Genomic DNA, 16,573 nt, shown 5'->3' on the forward strand with positions numbered 1-16,573 from the left:
CGTAGGAAGATGAAATGGATAATTTTATTGGTATATACAAGATTTGATAGTCAGCTATTTTAGTCTTATGTAAGTATATTATGTAAGTGTTCGGCTGTGCTCCTCGCAGATATTACACCGTAACCCTAACTATCAACATTATCTAGCATTTATAAGGTGTGAAAGTGGCGGGAAAAGATTCCCTATCGGAGTAGAAATCGCTGAGTCGTCTGCCACATTAGAGCGACCACCGGTTTGATAAAAAGGATAATGTTCGTCCTGATACGGTATCCACTAATTTCTTAATTAAGTTTGTCGTCACCGCTAGACTTTTAAGGTGAGTTTGTAAGGCCGGTGTAGTTTTAGGAGGCCAAAAGGGGGTGTAGGACGTCAGAATATCGAAACAATGAAATAATCATTAACCGATTTTATGATTTTGGTCGTGTGGATATAGTAACGATCGTTTTTAAATTGCGATATATTTAGAACATTTTGAAACTAGGCCATACCATATGATGTCTTTCATTAAACATTGACGACAATCACTTTTTGGTTTTAATTGATAAAAACAAACTATATGACTTGAAAATATCCCGTATCGCTCCCCATGCTCGAAATAGTCTTCGTCATCACGTATAATTATCAACAGTGTGGTTTGACACTCGGACTGAAACAGACGTTACAGCGATAATACAGTCCGGTAGCAGTCAGTCTTATTTACTGATAACAGATATATATAACATCGAATTAAATCAGGTTTCAATCTCACTATAATTTATTGCTCACACTATCCTTATATAACGTTAAATACTGCATAAGGAATTAAAAATACTTTTTATGTATCTACAAAGTTTGACAATTGTAAACTGGCACAACAAATCATTTCACTGGTAAACGAATGGACATTTGATCGTTATGTAATCAATGGGTATGAACAAGAGCAGGCAATCACATAAGAAACACATCAATTACTTTTCTCCGAATTTCACTTTATTGCAAGTTCATGGTGATAAGCATTCTCGGATTTAAACATTAAATGAAATTTATTGTCTCGTATTACTGTGAGTATCGAATCAGTAATCGCGTTCGTTTTGTGTGTTCTGTAAAAGGGGCAGATCGCCTGGAAAATTTGACATTTTCGTTTTGTCCACACGGTCGGAATTACTCTTTATCCCGTATTTACCATTTGAAGTAATTCGTATCCTACAGACTTACGTTTGATGGAAAATCCTGTTGATATCACTTCTTTGACCATTATTAATTGGCAGATACACACATTTGCGAATTTATTTGGATTGCAAAATTCGCGAAAGTAAATCGCACGCAGAAAACGTTGGTTTACAGTACTGTATCGTTGCTTATTTTTGCGTTTCAAAATGTTCGCGATTTTGACTCAAATTATAATCTTCACGACCACATAAATGTCCTACAGTACGAATTCGCGAAAATCAAACCAGCATCTCTTTGACCCCCCATCTTCTTTCTTCATGTGCGTATAGCCAATAGAGGTCAGGTGTTTTGAAAACTTGTAACAACTTATATCCTGTTGAAAATAATTGGTTGTAGGATATCCGAAATTGGAACCGCTCCTAATATCTATTTAAAGGGTTTAGGTTGATATCGATATCCCTTTGTCCGCTAAATCTAGGTTAATATATTGACAATAATAGGCAACCTAAAAAATAAAGCCTCATATATAGTCATGTTTTGCGGACTATATCTTTATGTGTAATGGAATGAAGGATTCCTTTGGCACTATCGACCATAAAACGAACAGTATCCCTTTCCATAGTACAGACGTGTATGTACGATTCTATAATCTCCATTCCTAGCAACCATTTAAATACCATTTAGTTTTGTTAATATATTTTGACATCCATTAGATTATGCATATCGATAATGGTCATAACTCATCTTGCCTAAATGTCATCAGTTACTCCAGGACTTTGAGACTGGACCACCATGATAACCTAAGACAACATGTACTGAAATATTCATATAAAGCATTTATAAACTGTAGAAAGTGAGCATAGTACACAGAATAAAACCAATTTAGTAAATTATAACCTTATCCCAAGACTACTTGATGTGTTCTATCTGTGTAAAACTGTCTTTGATATGCTCGTTTGCAACATTTCTAAAAAGTCAATTTAATGCCAGCATCCATTTGCGTACCACTGGTGCCTATTGAACATGATTGTGTGGGGGTTTTATCATGATATTCCAATGTAAACAACTTCAGCCAATGGAGTAACGCAATCGGAAAACCACTCGGGTCTTTCCGTTATATCTTCCGGTTTTCCCCAGAATATTGCGGAAAGACCCGAGTGGTTTTCCGATTGTAAAGTAAGAGAGACTGTCATTGAAATATTGAAATGAAAAACATAATTGGATATCAAAATGGACCTATGCAGGAATCGGTTTAAAGCGTATTCAATGTGATTTTATTGTTCTTTCGTACCGACGGTAATGACAATATTTTGGAAAAAACAAAAAGCATAATAACAATAGCTACCAATATATAATTTACTAATTGTATCATATTCCTCAGTACTGTGAAATGTTTGGAATGCTCAATGGATTCATTTGACAAAATGTCATCAAATAAACGTGATTTCAATTTTAATTAGAAAGAGGGGAAATCAATTCAATAAATGACCTGAGTTTTACTTACTGTTATCTCAAATAAAGATATTGTCAAGTAAATTTCATCTGAAATTGCCACCCCCCCCCCCTTTGGATCATTTTAAAATGACTATCAGATGGAGGTTTTTAGCTTGAAAACAGTTTGCTTGTGTGCTCTTCTCTTTTTGCAAAGACGCCTCCATACAGATTTATTCATATTCCTGGTTTGTATTGCATTTTGTTTATACCTAATACATATCTGGTTATGAATGATTTAAGTACTAGTTGCTTTTTCTTCCTTTCAAACTATTGTAATTCTGTTTCTATATCTCATCTCGCACACCGCGAGAATTCGTAACATTCAACCTTTTTTGTCGTAACGTAAAGGATGAATTACTGAAAACGTCGAATCGGTGAAGAAACAGATCGAATTGTGTCTGAGACCAGACGGATATTTCAACACTATGACATGTGGTGGGGTTCCATCTTAGCATGAGACAAATTACAGTCAGAAAAACTTATAATGTTGGCTACACCAAAGTGTACACGGAATTGTTCATAAACTGAAACCACTGACATTTCAATTTGTTGGGATTACAGCATTAGTTAATTCTCTTCTTATTATAATCAAATATCAGTGTCTAAAGTACTTTAAAGAAAATGAAGTCTTATTGAAAAAAAAACAATTTCGATAATTTAAGAACATAAATTGGCGAACATCGCCGTAATATCGTCGATTGAAATGTTAAGATAATTACAAAATCCTGAAGCGATTGATAAAGATATATGTTTGATAGAAATTAAAGAGACGACTGTGAGATAATTAAGACCGCTCTGATTTATGCTACCAATGTCTATGCTAACACTCGTGGCATCGAACTTCACCATCGTAATGCAATAACACAAACGCTTCCTTCTTCATTAATGACATTGAACTGCTTGTTGTTGGAATGGTCCAGTGTATAGGATCTGACATTTCCTTCTGGTCATTAACTTACCGTTACCGTTTATATAAAATCCAGCCATGGATTCCTCATTAAAAATGGATTAGATACAATGTCTGTAAAGGTTCAATAATACCATATTTGATTAATTTTTATTGAGAAGACCTTTCCTGTTTTACATAATGTACCATTGTTATTAATTATAATCTTTAAAGAGAAGCGTTTACAGATAGTTAAGTTATCTATGATTTCTTATAAAGCACTTTAATATTTATATTAGCAATTCGAATTATTGTCGGGCGGTTTTAGAATATATCATGGTGAATAAAGGCATTACAAATAAATGTTACATACTTGTTTATGTAGACATAGATATGCTAATAAACAATCTTTAATATGGTTAACGGATTGGTTGGTTGATTTGGTTAAACTATGAATAGCTCATTTAAGGACAGCCTTTTATGAATGCAATGAGATGTATGTGTGAGAATATGTATTTTGTGTGCTGTGGCTTCTTGTAATTGCTCTTGCCCTTCTTATAATGTTATCTCACTGAAGCATGTTTGATATGAGATACATGAGCAATATCAGGCATGGGCTGAAGTTAAAACATCTATGGTTATAATCTAGTAAACAAACACTTGAATTTTATTAGCGTATGTGTGAAATATACGAGTTACTATTAGTATTTGAATGATAAATATAAGGCAAAGAAGTTATGAACGAAGTATCGACTATCATATTGTTAGAGTTTCAAAGGCAAATCGCACATTTCTGACATACATTGCTCCACGAATAAAGGACTTTTTTCTTTCATAGGGAAGGCTGACAGAGTGAAAGTTCTCCATGTTCCAGCGGCGTCTGTTCTGCGTTTGACCTCCGATCTGTCTCTGACCTCACATTGTCGTAGTACATCATTTAGGCACTGAGTCTCGTCAAAAGTGTCAAGTCACCAACGGAGAAATAAAACACCAAGGAAGACACAAAGACTGAAAGACAATCAGTGCAGCTAACTTAATTTGGTAGCTTTAATTCCCATTAACAAATGTACATTGATAGTGGGTTCCATATCACTAGTGGCTGCTTTACCAGAATTTTACCGGCAAATCTGAGGCGTCATCTAAAGAAGTATATGGAGAACTTTATAACTACCATTCTCCATATTCAAGGGGTTACTATCACTGCCGTTATATCCAACTCTGGACTATGTCAAAAAGAAACTGAAGGCATTTCAGCAGAAATAAAATGACCAATCACAGGCCTACAAAGACCAATATTGAAGATTACAGAGAGCGACTCCCAATTTCAAAGCCATTTAGTGTACATCACAGGATCAACCTATCTGTCTCATCTTTTGTGTCACACAGGATATTCAGTAGTGCTTGATTAACAACAAACACTAACAACAAGGATAAATGTAGAAGCTAGACCGGGCTCTAACTCGAGACCTCGGAACACTAGCCAAATGCACTATTGATGACCAAGCTAACTTTGGACGGTCCAGTCCCAGAACACCAATACTAAAACATCTACTAAGTATAAACTTACTATCGAATGAGACAACTGTACACTTAATTTAGGGAAAACGCACGGCAATGCTGATCTCTTGCTATATAGAGAAATGGAATATTTCCACATGACGTAATAACTCCCATTATCACCAGTTTCATTAATCCTCCCGCAAGTAGTCAAAATTCTAAAACAAAATATGATATATTATCATTTCAATCAAACATTGGTTTTAAAAAATGCAAACCACTGACCACTTGCCTAAATTAACTCATCAACGTTGGCCGAACGGTTAAGGTGTCTTGACATTCTCACGCTAGCCTTCAATCTTGAAGACGTCAGCTTGATGCATATGTTATATATTACAGGGTACATCAACAGTACGTTGTTTTTGTCAGGGATATTTTACAAGCCTTCATCCTTCGTCTTTTATGGTTAAACTATCCCATACCAGTAACTAAAAGACCTATATAGCCCTAAACGTCCGTGCACCATTCTCCATCATTGTAGCTCGATTTTCATTTAGATTGTTCCAATATTACACTAAGATACTAGGACAATCAACAAATGTAAAACACTATGTATAATGTAGCAACCTACCATAATTTCTATTCTAATATCCAAACTTATTAGTTCGAGATCCCAGGAGTAAAATCAAATTGATTATGTTAACCTCAGTGATAACTTCCCTCGATTCTTAATCGAGAAAACTGATGTAGGATATTCCACAATGTGGGTCAGCTGGTCAAAAAGGGATTGGTATAGTTAGTTTAGTCAGGCAGTGGTGGCATCGGTGGATTCATTATAAAACAATAATGAAGGCAATTGGACAGTGTGGGTAGGTTAAAGGTTACCAGGGTGGTGGTGGGTTAGTGGGTCAAAGCTGTACAGTTAATGGCCAAGTAGGACTTTGTTGATGGTCTTCATTTTCGTCTTGGTGGTCGGGAGTTAAATACTCGATCGGATGAAGATGTTTTCGACACTATCATGACACCACCAATTCATTGTCAGACTTAAATAAATCATATCAAATCACAGTGTGACACATTTGCACGTGTAAATCACGTCCTATAAGCGCCAATGATATTTGCTTGTAGTTTAATTTTTTCAGAACCAACTATAAGAAAACAAAAAATCATTCATTGTTCAAACATTACGTAACATTTTGTTTTCAAAAGAACAACATAATTTATTATACATATTTCACGAATAAGTGTACTATTTTCTCCTTAAAGCATTACCTTTTCATGATATAATATATTTTCTTCAAAAATATTACTATCATCATCATCATCATCATCATCATCATCATCATCATCAATACCTTCAAAATTATGATTTATCATCATTTTCATCATCATCATAATCATCAATCTTTTACAATAATGTTACCAAAAACATTACGTCTTGATCATACAATCTGATTTCATAAACTAATCTGATTGTTTTTAAGTTCTGAAGTTTTATTCTTAACTTGATGTAAATCATGCATTGATACATGATTTTCTTTGACAAAACCTAATTTCAACTCACGGATAAAAGTATTTTAAGGGGTTAAAATCAAGAAAACAAAGATTTGTTACCAATTTTCCTCGTGTATAATTTTGGGATATATATACATGTATACATACGGCCACACGAAAAATAGTTCTTTATCAGGAAATATTGCGGCTGCATAATAAAAAAAAGGCACAGGATCAAAATTTTCAGAGACTGAAACTTCGACTTTATTATAGGTGATGCAGGAAGGACTCTTTTTAAGCTGGTTTACCTGTTTGAGGCGTTTGAAGGGAGATAACCGTGACACAATGTAATACCACTTGCTTTTATTTAATCTTTTCTGTAAAAACTATACAATATGATTTAATAAAATCGAAATTCTGTTTAGGTTTTATTAATTTTACGGCATCACTCTCTAGCACAATTAATCTGCTACTTTGAAACCAGAGTAAAATATTGATCTGGCAGCGGTGGGATTCGAACCCACGCCTCAATGAGACTGGTACCTAAAACCATTTATAATTTCCAATACGTAGAAAAATATTTTTACAATTGAAGTTTGTTTTTGCTATTTTTCACCTTCTGAAGGAATCAAAATTCATTTGTAGCTTCCTTCTTTTGCCTAGTTATTCCAGAGGCTTTTCAGGACTAATTCGAAGCAAGGGTTTTGGCATTATATCTTAGAAAGAAGTGGGGATTTTCTTAAACTTAATATCTCTCTTTCTTAAACTTCTTTTGAAATTACTTTCATATACAAGTAAATGTATTAGGCAATATTTTGAATTAACAATCTGACCTTTTTGAGGTCGATTCAAAGTTGAATTAAAAGGTTATTTCTTAATGCAATCCTTCAAAACGGCACCCAGACATTGTCAAAATTCAATATTGTATTTATCAAATTACATATGATTCCAACAATTAAATAGAATGCGAAGGTTATTGCATGGACTTAAAGATTGTGATGCCTGTAAAATGGATATAGTATATGTCGCTGGCTAGGCGGTTTCTTTCAATTTTCCCTTGTGTATGGTTTTGGGTATATATCTATACAAGACCACATCAAAATAGCCATTTTGCAGGAAACGGTACTGCTGCAGAATAGGAAACTGCACAGGATCTCAGGTTTTAGTGATGATGACTTCGAATGGACATACGTGATGCAAGAAAGTATCTTGTTTGCAACGTTTGAATGGAAATAACCGTAACAATTTGTAATAATACTTGGATTTATTTCGTCTTTTTGTTAAACTTATACAATTTGATTTAACACAAATTTTTGCGTCCCCGCACTCCAGTACTTATAAAATGCTGTGAAACCTGAGTGAGAATAGAAATCAATTGTTTCCACACGAAAGTCTTACTTTTATTGTCTCTTGGACATACATGTAAGGTTTATAAAGATATAAAAAAAAAACTAGATATATCTAGTTCCGTTGTGAAAAATAAGAAGATGCAAACCACTCTTTCGAAATCAATTGATGTGTTTTCTGTATTGAACAATAATTATTTCTTATACCTGTGCACATATCATCTTGCTAAAGTCAAGAAAACAAAGATTTCTTTCAATTTTCCTCATATATATTTTTATGGCTTCAAAAAATAGTTCTTTTGCAGGAAACAGAGCAGGATCCCAATTTAGATAATGACTTCGACTTCATATAGGTAATTTTAAAAGATGGTTAGTTATCTATTATATAGTTACCTGTTTGATGTGTTTGAAGGGAAATAACCGTGACAATGTAATAACACTTGATTTCATTTCATCTTTTGTTTTAAAAATGTACAATTTGATTTTAAAAAAATGGAAGTTCTGTTCAGGCTTTATTAATTTTACGGCATCCCTCAACAGTACAATTAAACTTCTACTTTCAACGAGAATAAAATATTAATCTGGCAGCGGTGGGATTCGAACCCACGCCTCAATGAGACTGGTGCCTAAAACCAGCGCCTTAGACCGCTCGGCCACGCTACCTGTACAGTTAATGATAATTTCCAATACGTAGAAAAATATGTTTTACAATTGAAGTTTGATATTGCTTTTTTTTCAAAATTCTGAAGAAATATTTCTCAAAATTCATTTGTAGTTTCCTCTTTTTGCCTAGTTATTCAAGAGGCTTTTCAGGACTAATTCGAAACAAGGGCTTTGGCATTATATCTTAGAAAGAAGTGGTGGGGATGTTCTCAAACTTAATATCTCTCTTTCTTAAACTTCTTTTGAAATTACTTTCATATACAAGTAAATGTATTAGGCAATATTTTGATTTAACAACCTTTTAATAATCTTTTTAACAATCAATTAACGGTTATTTCTTAATGCAATCCTTCAAAACGGCACCTAGACATTGTCAAAATTCAATATTGTATTTATCAATTTACATATGATTCCAACAATTAAATAGAATGCAAAGGTTATTACATGGACTTAAAGATTGTGATGCCTGTAAAATGGCTTTAGTATATGTCGCTGGCTAGGTGGTTTCTTTCAATTTTCCCTTGTGTATGGTTTTGGGTATATATCTATACAAGGCCACATCAAAATAGCCATTTTGCAGGAAACGGTATTGCTGCAGAATAGGAAACAGCACAGGATCTCACTTTTTAGTGATGATGACTTCGAATTGACATACGTGATGCAAGAAAGTATCTTGTTTGCAACGTTTGAATGGAAATAACCGTAACAATTTGTAATAATACTTGGATTTATTTCGTCTTTTTGTTAAACTTATACAATTTGATTTAACACAAATTTTTGCGTTCCCGCACTCCAGTACTTATAAAATGCTGTGAAACCTGAATGAGAATAGAAATCAATTGTTTCCACACGAAAGTCTTACTTTTATTGTCTCTTGGACATACATGTAAGGTTTATAAAGATATAAAAAAAAAACTAGATATTTCTAGTTCCGTTGTGAAAAATAAGAAGATGCAAACCACTCTGTCGAAATCAATTGATGTGTTTTCTGTATTGTACAATAATTATTTCTTATACTTGTGCACATATCATCTTGCTAAAGTCAAGAAAACAAAGATTTCTTTCAATTTTCCTCATATACATTTTTATGGCTTCAAAAAATAGTTCTTTTGCAGGAAACAGAGCAGGATCCCAATTTAGATAATGACTTCGACTTCATATAGGTAATTTTAAAAGATGGTTAGTTATCTATTATATAGTTACCTGTTTGATGTGTTTGAAGGGAAATAACCGTGACAATGTAATAACACTTGATTTCATTTCATCTTTTGTTTTAAAAATGTACAATTTGATTTAAAAAAAATGGAAGTTCTGTTCAGGCTTTATTAATTTTACGGCATCCCTCACCAGTACAATTAAACTTCTACTTTCAACGAGAATAAAATATTAATCTGGCAGCGGTGGGATTCGAACCCACGCCTCAATGAGACTGGTGCCTAAAACCAGCGCCTTAGACCGCTCGGCCACGCTACCTGTACAGTTAATGATAATTTCCAATACGTAGAAAAATATTTTACAATTGAAGTTTGATATTGCTTTTTTTTCAAAATTCTGAAGAAATATTTCTCAAAATTCATTTGTAGTTTCCTCTTTTTGCCTAGTTATTCAAGAGGCTTTTCAGGACTAATTCGAAACAAGGGCTTTGGCATTATATCTTAGAAAGAAGTGGTGGGGATGTTCTCAAACTTAATATCTCTCTTTCTTAAACTTCTTTTGAAATTACTTTCATATACAAGTAAATGTATTAGGCAATATTTTGAATTAACAACCTTTTAATAATCTTTTTAACAATCAATTAACGGTTATTTCTTAATGCAAACCTTCAAAACGGCACCCAGACATTGTCAAAATTCAATATTGTATTTATCAATTTACATATGATTCCAACAATTAAATAGAATGCAAAGGTTATTACATGGACTTAAAGATTGTGATGCCTGTAAAATGGCTTTAGTATATGTCGCTGGCTAGGTGGTTTCTTTCAATTTTCCCTTGTGTATGGTTTTGGGTATATATCTATACAAGGCCACATCAAAATAGCCATTTTGCAGGAAACGGTATTGCTGCAGAATAGGAAACAGCACAGGATCTCACTTTTTAGTGATGATGACTTCGAATTGACATACGTGATGCAAGAAAGTATCTTGTTTGCAACGTTTGAATGGAAATAACCGTAACAATTTGTAATAATACTTGGATTTATTTCGTCTTTTTGTTAAACTTATACAATTTGATTTAACACAAATTTTTTGCGTTCCCGCACTCCAGTACTTATAAAATGCTGTGAAACCTGAATGAGAATAGAAATCAATTGTTTCCACACGAAAGTCTTACTTTTATTGTCTCTTGGACATACATGTAAGGTTTATAAAGATATAAAAAAAAACTAGATATTTCTAGTTCCGTTGTGAAAAATAAGAAGATGCAAACCACTCTGTCGAAATCAATTGATGTGTTTTCTGTATTGTACAATAATTATTTCTTATACTTGTGCACATATCATCTTGCTAAAGTCAAGAAAACAAAGATTTCTTTCAATTTTCCTCATATACATTTTTATGGCTTCAAAAAATAGTTCTTTTGCAGGAAACAGAGCAGGATCCCAATTTAGATAATGACTTCGACTTCATATAGGTAATTTTAAAAGATGGTTAGTTATCTATTATATAGTTACCTGTTTGATGTGTTTGAAGGGAAATAACCGTGACAATGTAATAACACTTGATTTCATTTCATCTTTTGTTTTAAAAATGTACAATTTGATTTTAAAAAAATGGAAGTTCTGTTCAGGCTTTATTAATTTTACGGCATCCCTCAGCAGTACAATTAAACTTCTACTTTCAACGAGAATAAAATATTAATCTGGCAGCGGTGGGATTCGAACCCACGCCTCAATGAGACTGGTGCCTAAAACCAGCGCCTTAGACCGCTCGGCCACGCTACCTGTACAGTTAATGATAATTTCCAATACGTAGAAAAATATTTTTACAATTCAAGTTTGATATTGCTTTTTTTTCAAAATTCTGAAGAAATATTTCTCAAAATTCATTTGTAGTTTCCTCTTTTTGCCTAGTTATTCAAGAGGCTTTTCAGGACTAATTCGAAACAAGGGCTTTGGCATTATATCTTAGAAAGAAGCGGTGGGGTATTTCTCAAACTTAATATCTCTCTTTCTTAAACTTCTTTTGAAATTACTTTCATATACAAGTAAATGTATTAGGCAATATTTTGATTTAACAACCTTTTAATAATCTTTTTAACAATCAATTAACGGTTATTTCTTAATGCAATCCTTCAAAACGGCACCTAGACATTGTCAAAATTCAATATTGTATTTATCAATTTACATATGATTCCAACAATTAAATAGAATGCAAAGGTTATTACATGGACTTAAAGATTGTGATGCCTGTAAAATGGCTTTAGTATATGTCGCTGGCTAGGTGGTTTCTTTCAATTTTCCCTTGTGTATGGTTTTGGGTATATATCTATACAAGGCCACATCAAAATAGCCATTTTGCAGGAAACGGTACTGCTGCAGAATAGGAAACAGCACAGGATCTCACTTTTTAGTGATGATGACTTCGAATTGACATACGTGATGCAAGAAAGTATCTTGTTTGCAACGTTTGAATGGAAATAACCGTAACAATTTGTAATAATACTTGGATTTATTTCGTCTTTTTGTTAAACTTATACAATTTGATTTAACACAAATTTTTTGCGTTCCCGCACTCCAGTACTTATAAAATGCTGTGAAACCTGAATGAGAATAGAAATCAATTGTTTCCACACGAAAGTCTTACTTTTATTGTCTCTCTTGGACATACATGTAAGGTTTATAAAGATATAAAAAAAAAACTAGATATTTCTAGTTCCGTTGTGAAAAATAAGAAGATGCAAACCACTCTGTCGAAATCAATTGATGTGTTTTCTGTATTGTACAATAATTATTTCTTATACTTGTGCACATATCATCTTGCTAAAGTCAAGAAAACAAAGATTTCTTTCAATTTTCCTCATATACATTTTTATGGCTTCAAAAAATAGTTCTTTTGCAGGAAACAGAGCAGGATCCCAATTTAGATAATGACTTCGACTTCATATAGGTAATTTTAAAAGATGGTTAGTTATCTATTATATAGTTACCTGTTTGATGTGTTTGAAGGGAAATAACCGTGACAATGTAATAACACTTGATTTCATTTCATCTTTTGTTTTAAAAATGTACAATTTGATTTTAAAAAAAATGGAAGTTCTGTTCAGGCTTTATTAATTTTACGGCATCCCTCAACAGTACAATTAAACTTCTACTTTCAACGAGAATAAAATATTAATCTGGCAGCGGTGGGATTCGAACCCACGCCTCAATGAGACTGGTGCCTAAAACCAGCGCCTTAGACCGCTCGGCCACGCTACCTGTACAGTTAATGATAATTTCCAATACGTAGAAAAATAATTTTACAATTCAAGTTTGATATTGCTTTTTTTTCAAAATTCTGAAGAAATATTTCTCAAAATTCATTTGTAGTTTCCTCTTTTTGCCTAGTTATTCAAGAGGCTTTTCAGGACTAATTCGAAACAAGGGCTTTGGCATTATATCTTAGAAAGAAGTGGTGGGGATTTCTCAAACTTAATATCTCTCTTTCTTAAACTTCTTTTGAAATTACTTTCATATACAAGTAAATGTATTAGGCAATATTTTGAATTAACAACCTTTTAATAATCTTTTTAACAATCAATTAACGGTTATTTCTTAATGCAAACCTTCAAAACGGCACCCAGACATTGTCAAAATTCAATATTGTATTTATCAATTTACATATGATTCCAACAATTAAATAGAATGCAAAGGTTATTACATGGACTTAAAGATTGTGATGCCTGTAAAATGGCTTTAGTATATGTCGCTGGCTAGGTGGTTTCTTTCAATTTTCCCTTGTGTATGGTTTTGGGTATATATCTATACAAGGCCACATCAAAATAGCCATTTTGCAGGAAACGGTATTGCTGCAGAATAGGAAACAGCACAGGATCTCACTTTTTAGTGATGATGACTTCGAATTGACATACGTGATGCAAGAAAGTATCTTGTTTGCAACGTTTGAATGGAAATAACCGTAACAATTTGTAATAATACTTGGATTTATTTCGTCTTTTTGTTAAACTTATACAATTTGATTTAACACAAATTTTTGCGTTCCCGCACTCCAGTACTTATAAAATGCTGTGAAACCTGAATGAGAATAGAAATCAATTGTTTCCACACGAAAGTCTTACTTTTATTGTCTCTTGGACATACATGTAAGGTTTATAAAGATATATAAAAAAAAAACTAGATATTTCTAGTTCCGTTGTGAAAAATAAGAAGATGCAAACCACTCTGTCGAAATCAATTGATGTGTTTTCTGTATTGTACAATAATTATTTCTTATACTTGTGCACATATCATCTTGCTAAAGTCAAGAAAACAAAGATTTCTTTCAATTTTCCTCATATACATTTTTATGGCTTCAAAAAATAGTTCTTTTGCAGGAAACAGAGCAGGATCCCAATTTAGATAATGACTTCGACTTCATATAGGTAATTTTAAAAGATGGTTAGTTATCTATTATATAGTTACCTGTTTGATGTGTTTGAAGGGAAATAACCGTGACAATGTAATAACACTTGATTTCATTTCATCTTTTGTTTTAAAAATGTACAATTTGATTTTAAAAAAAATGGAAGTTCTGTTCAGGCTTTATTAATTTTACGGCATCCCTCAACAGTACAATTAAACTTCTACTTTCAACGAGAATAAAATATTAATCTGGCAGCGGTGGGATTCGAACCCACGCCTCAATGAGACTGGTGCCTAAAACCAGCGCCTTAGACCGCTCGGCCACGCTACCTGTACAGTTAATGATAATTTCCAATACGTAGAAAAATATTTTTACAATTCAAGTTTGATATTGCTTTTTTTTCAAAATTCTGAAGAAATATTTCTCAAAATTCATTTGTAGTTTCCTCTTTTTGCCTAGTTATTCAAGAGGCTTTTCAGGACTAATTCGAAACAAGGGCTTTGGCATTATATCTTAGAAAGAAGCGGTGGGGTATTTCTCAAACTTAATATCTCTCTTTCTTAAACTTCTTTTGAAATTACTTTCATATACAAGTAAATGTATTAGGCAATATTTTGATTTAACAACCTTTTAATAATCTTTTTAACAATCAATTAACGGTTATTTCTTAATGCAATCCTTCAAAACGGCACCTAGACATTGTCAAAATTCAATATTGTATTTATCAATTTACATATGATTCCAACAATTAAATAGAATGCAAAGGTTATTACATGGACCTTAAAGATTGTGATGCCTGTAAAATGGCTTTAGTATATGTCGCTGGCTAGGTGGTTTCTTTCAATTTTCCCTTGTGTATGGTTTTGGGTATATATCTATACAAGGCCACATCAAAATAGCCATTTTGCAGGAAACGGTACTGCTGCAGAATAGGAAACAGCACAGGATCTCACTTTTTAGTGATGATGACTTCGAATTGACATACGTGATGCAAGAAAGTATCTTGTTTGCAACGTTTGAATGGAAATAACCGTAACAATTTGTAATAATACTTGGATTTATTTCGTCTTTTTGTTAAACTTATACAATTTGATTTAACACAAATTTTTGCGTTCCCGCACTCCAGTACTTATAAAATGCTGTGAAACCTGAATGAGAATAGAAATCAATTGTTTCCACACGAAAGTCTTACTTTTATTGTCTCTTGGACATACATGTAAGGTTTATAAAGATATATAAAAAAAAACCTAGATATTTCTAGTTCCGTTGTGAAAAATAAGAAGATGCAAACCACTCTGTCGAAATCAATTGATGTGTTTTCTGTATTGTACAATAATTATTTCTTATACTTGTGCACATATCATCTTGCTAAAGTCAAGAAAACAAAGATTTCTTTCAATTTTCCTCATATACATTTTTATGGCTTCAAAAAATAGTTCTTTTGCAGGAAACAGAGCAGGATCCCAATTTAGATAATGACTTCGACTTCATATAGGTAATTTTAAAAGATGGTTAGTTATCTATTATATAGTTACCTGTTTGATGTGTTTGAAGGGAAATAACCGTGACAATGTAATAACACTTGATTTCATTTCATCTTTTGTTTTAAAAATGTACAATTTGATTTAAAAAAAATGGAAGTTCTGTTCAGGCTTTATTAATTTTACGGCATCCCTCAGCAGTACAATTAAACTTCTACTTTCAACGAGAATAAAATATTAATCTGGCAGCGGTGGGATTCGAACCCACGCCTCAATGAGACTGGTGCCTAAAACCAGCGCCTTAGACCGCTCGGCCACGCTACCTGTACAGTTAATGATAATTTCCAATACGTAGAAAAATATTTTTACAATTGAAGTTTGATATTGCTTTTTTTTTCAAAATTCTGAAGAAATATTTCTCAAAATTCATTTGTAGTTTCCTCTTTTTGCCTAGTTATTCAAGAGGCTTTTCAGGACTAATTCGAAACAAGGGCTTTGGCATTATATCTTAGAAAGAAGCGGTGGGGTATTTCTCAAACTTAATATCTCTCTTTCTTAAACTTCTTTTGAAATTACTTTCATATACAAGTAAATGTATTAGGCAATATTTTGAATTAACAACCTTTTAATAATCTTTTTAACAATCAATTAACGGTTATTTCTTAATGAAATCCTTCAAAACGGCACCCAGACATTGTCAAAATTCAATATTGTATTTATCAATTTACATATGATTCCAACAATTAAATAGAATGCAAAGGTTATTACATGGACTTAAAGATTGTGATGCCTGTAAAATGGCTTTAGTATATGTCGCTGGCTAGGTGGTTTCTTTCAATTTTCCCTTGTGTATAGTTTTGGGTATATATCTATACAAGGCCACATCAAAATAGCCATTTTGCAGGAAACAGTATTGCTGCAGAATAGGAAACAGCACAGGATCTCACTTTTTAGTGATGATGACTTCGAATTGACATACGTGATGTAAGAAAGTATCTT

The 16,573-nt window shown here is 32.9% G+C and overlaps 6 non-coding genes across 6 annotated transcripts; all 6 read right to left on the reverse strand.

The window, feature by feature from the left end:
- Positions 1–8,448: 8,448 nt before the first annotated feature.
- On the reverse strand, positions 8,449–8,529 carry Trnal-uag (transfer RNA leucine (anticodon UAG)). The gene has a single exon. It is a non-coding gene; the product is annotated as a tRNA-Leu (tRNA).
- Positions 8,530–9,921: 1,392 nt separating this feature from the next.
- On the reverse strand, positions 9,922–10,002 carry Trnal-uag (transfer RNA leucine (anticodon UAG)). Its single transcript has one exon. It is a non-coding gene; the product is annotated as a tRNA-Leu (tRNA).
- A 1,390-nt stretch (positions 10,003–11,392) lies between these two features.
- Positions 11,393–11,473, reverse strand: Trnal-uag (transfer RNA leucine (anticodon UAG)). The gene has a single exon. It is a non-coding gene; the product is annotated as a tRNA-Leu (tRNA).
- A 1,395-nt stretch (positions 11,474–12,868) lies between these two features.
- Positions 12,869–12,949, reverse strand: Trnal-uag (transfer RNA leucine (anticodon UAG)). The gene has a single exon. It is a non-coding gene; the product is annotated as a tRNA-Leu (tRNA).
- A 1,393-nt stretch (positions 12,950–14,342) lies between these two features.
- Trnal-uag (transfer RNA leucine (anticodon UAG)) lies at positions 14,343–14,423 on the reverse strand. The gene has a single exon. It is a non-coding gene; the product is annotated as a tRNA-Leu (tRNA).
- A 1,394-nt stretch (positions 14,424–15,817) lies between these two features.
- Positions 15,818–15,898, reverse strand: Trnal-uag (transfer RNA leucine (anticodon UAG)). Its single transcript has one exon. It is a non-coding gene; the product is annotated as a tRNA-Leu (tRNA).
- Positions 15,899–16,573: the final 675 nt, after the last annotated feature.

Source organism: Argopecten irradians, chromosome 9, assembly GCF_041381155.1.
Source record: "Argopecten irradians isolate NY chromosome 9, Ai_NY, whole genome shotgun sequence".
Taxonomy (NCBI): Eukaryota; Metazoa; Mollusca; class Bivalvia; order Pectinida; family Pectinidae; genus Argopecten; species Argopecten irradians.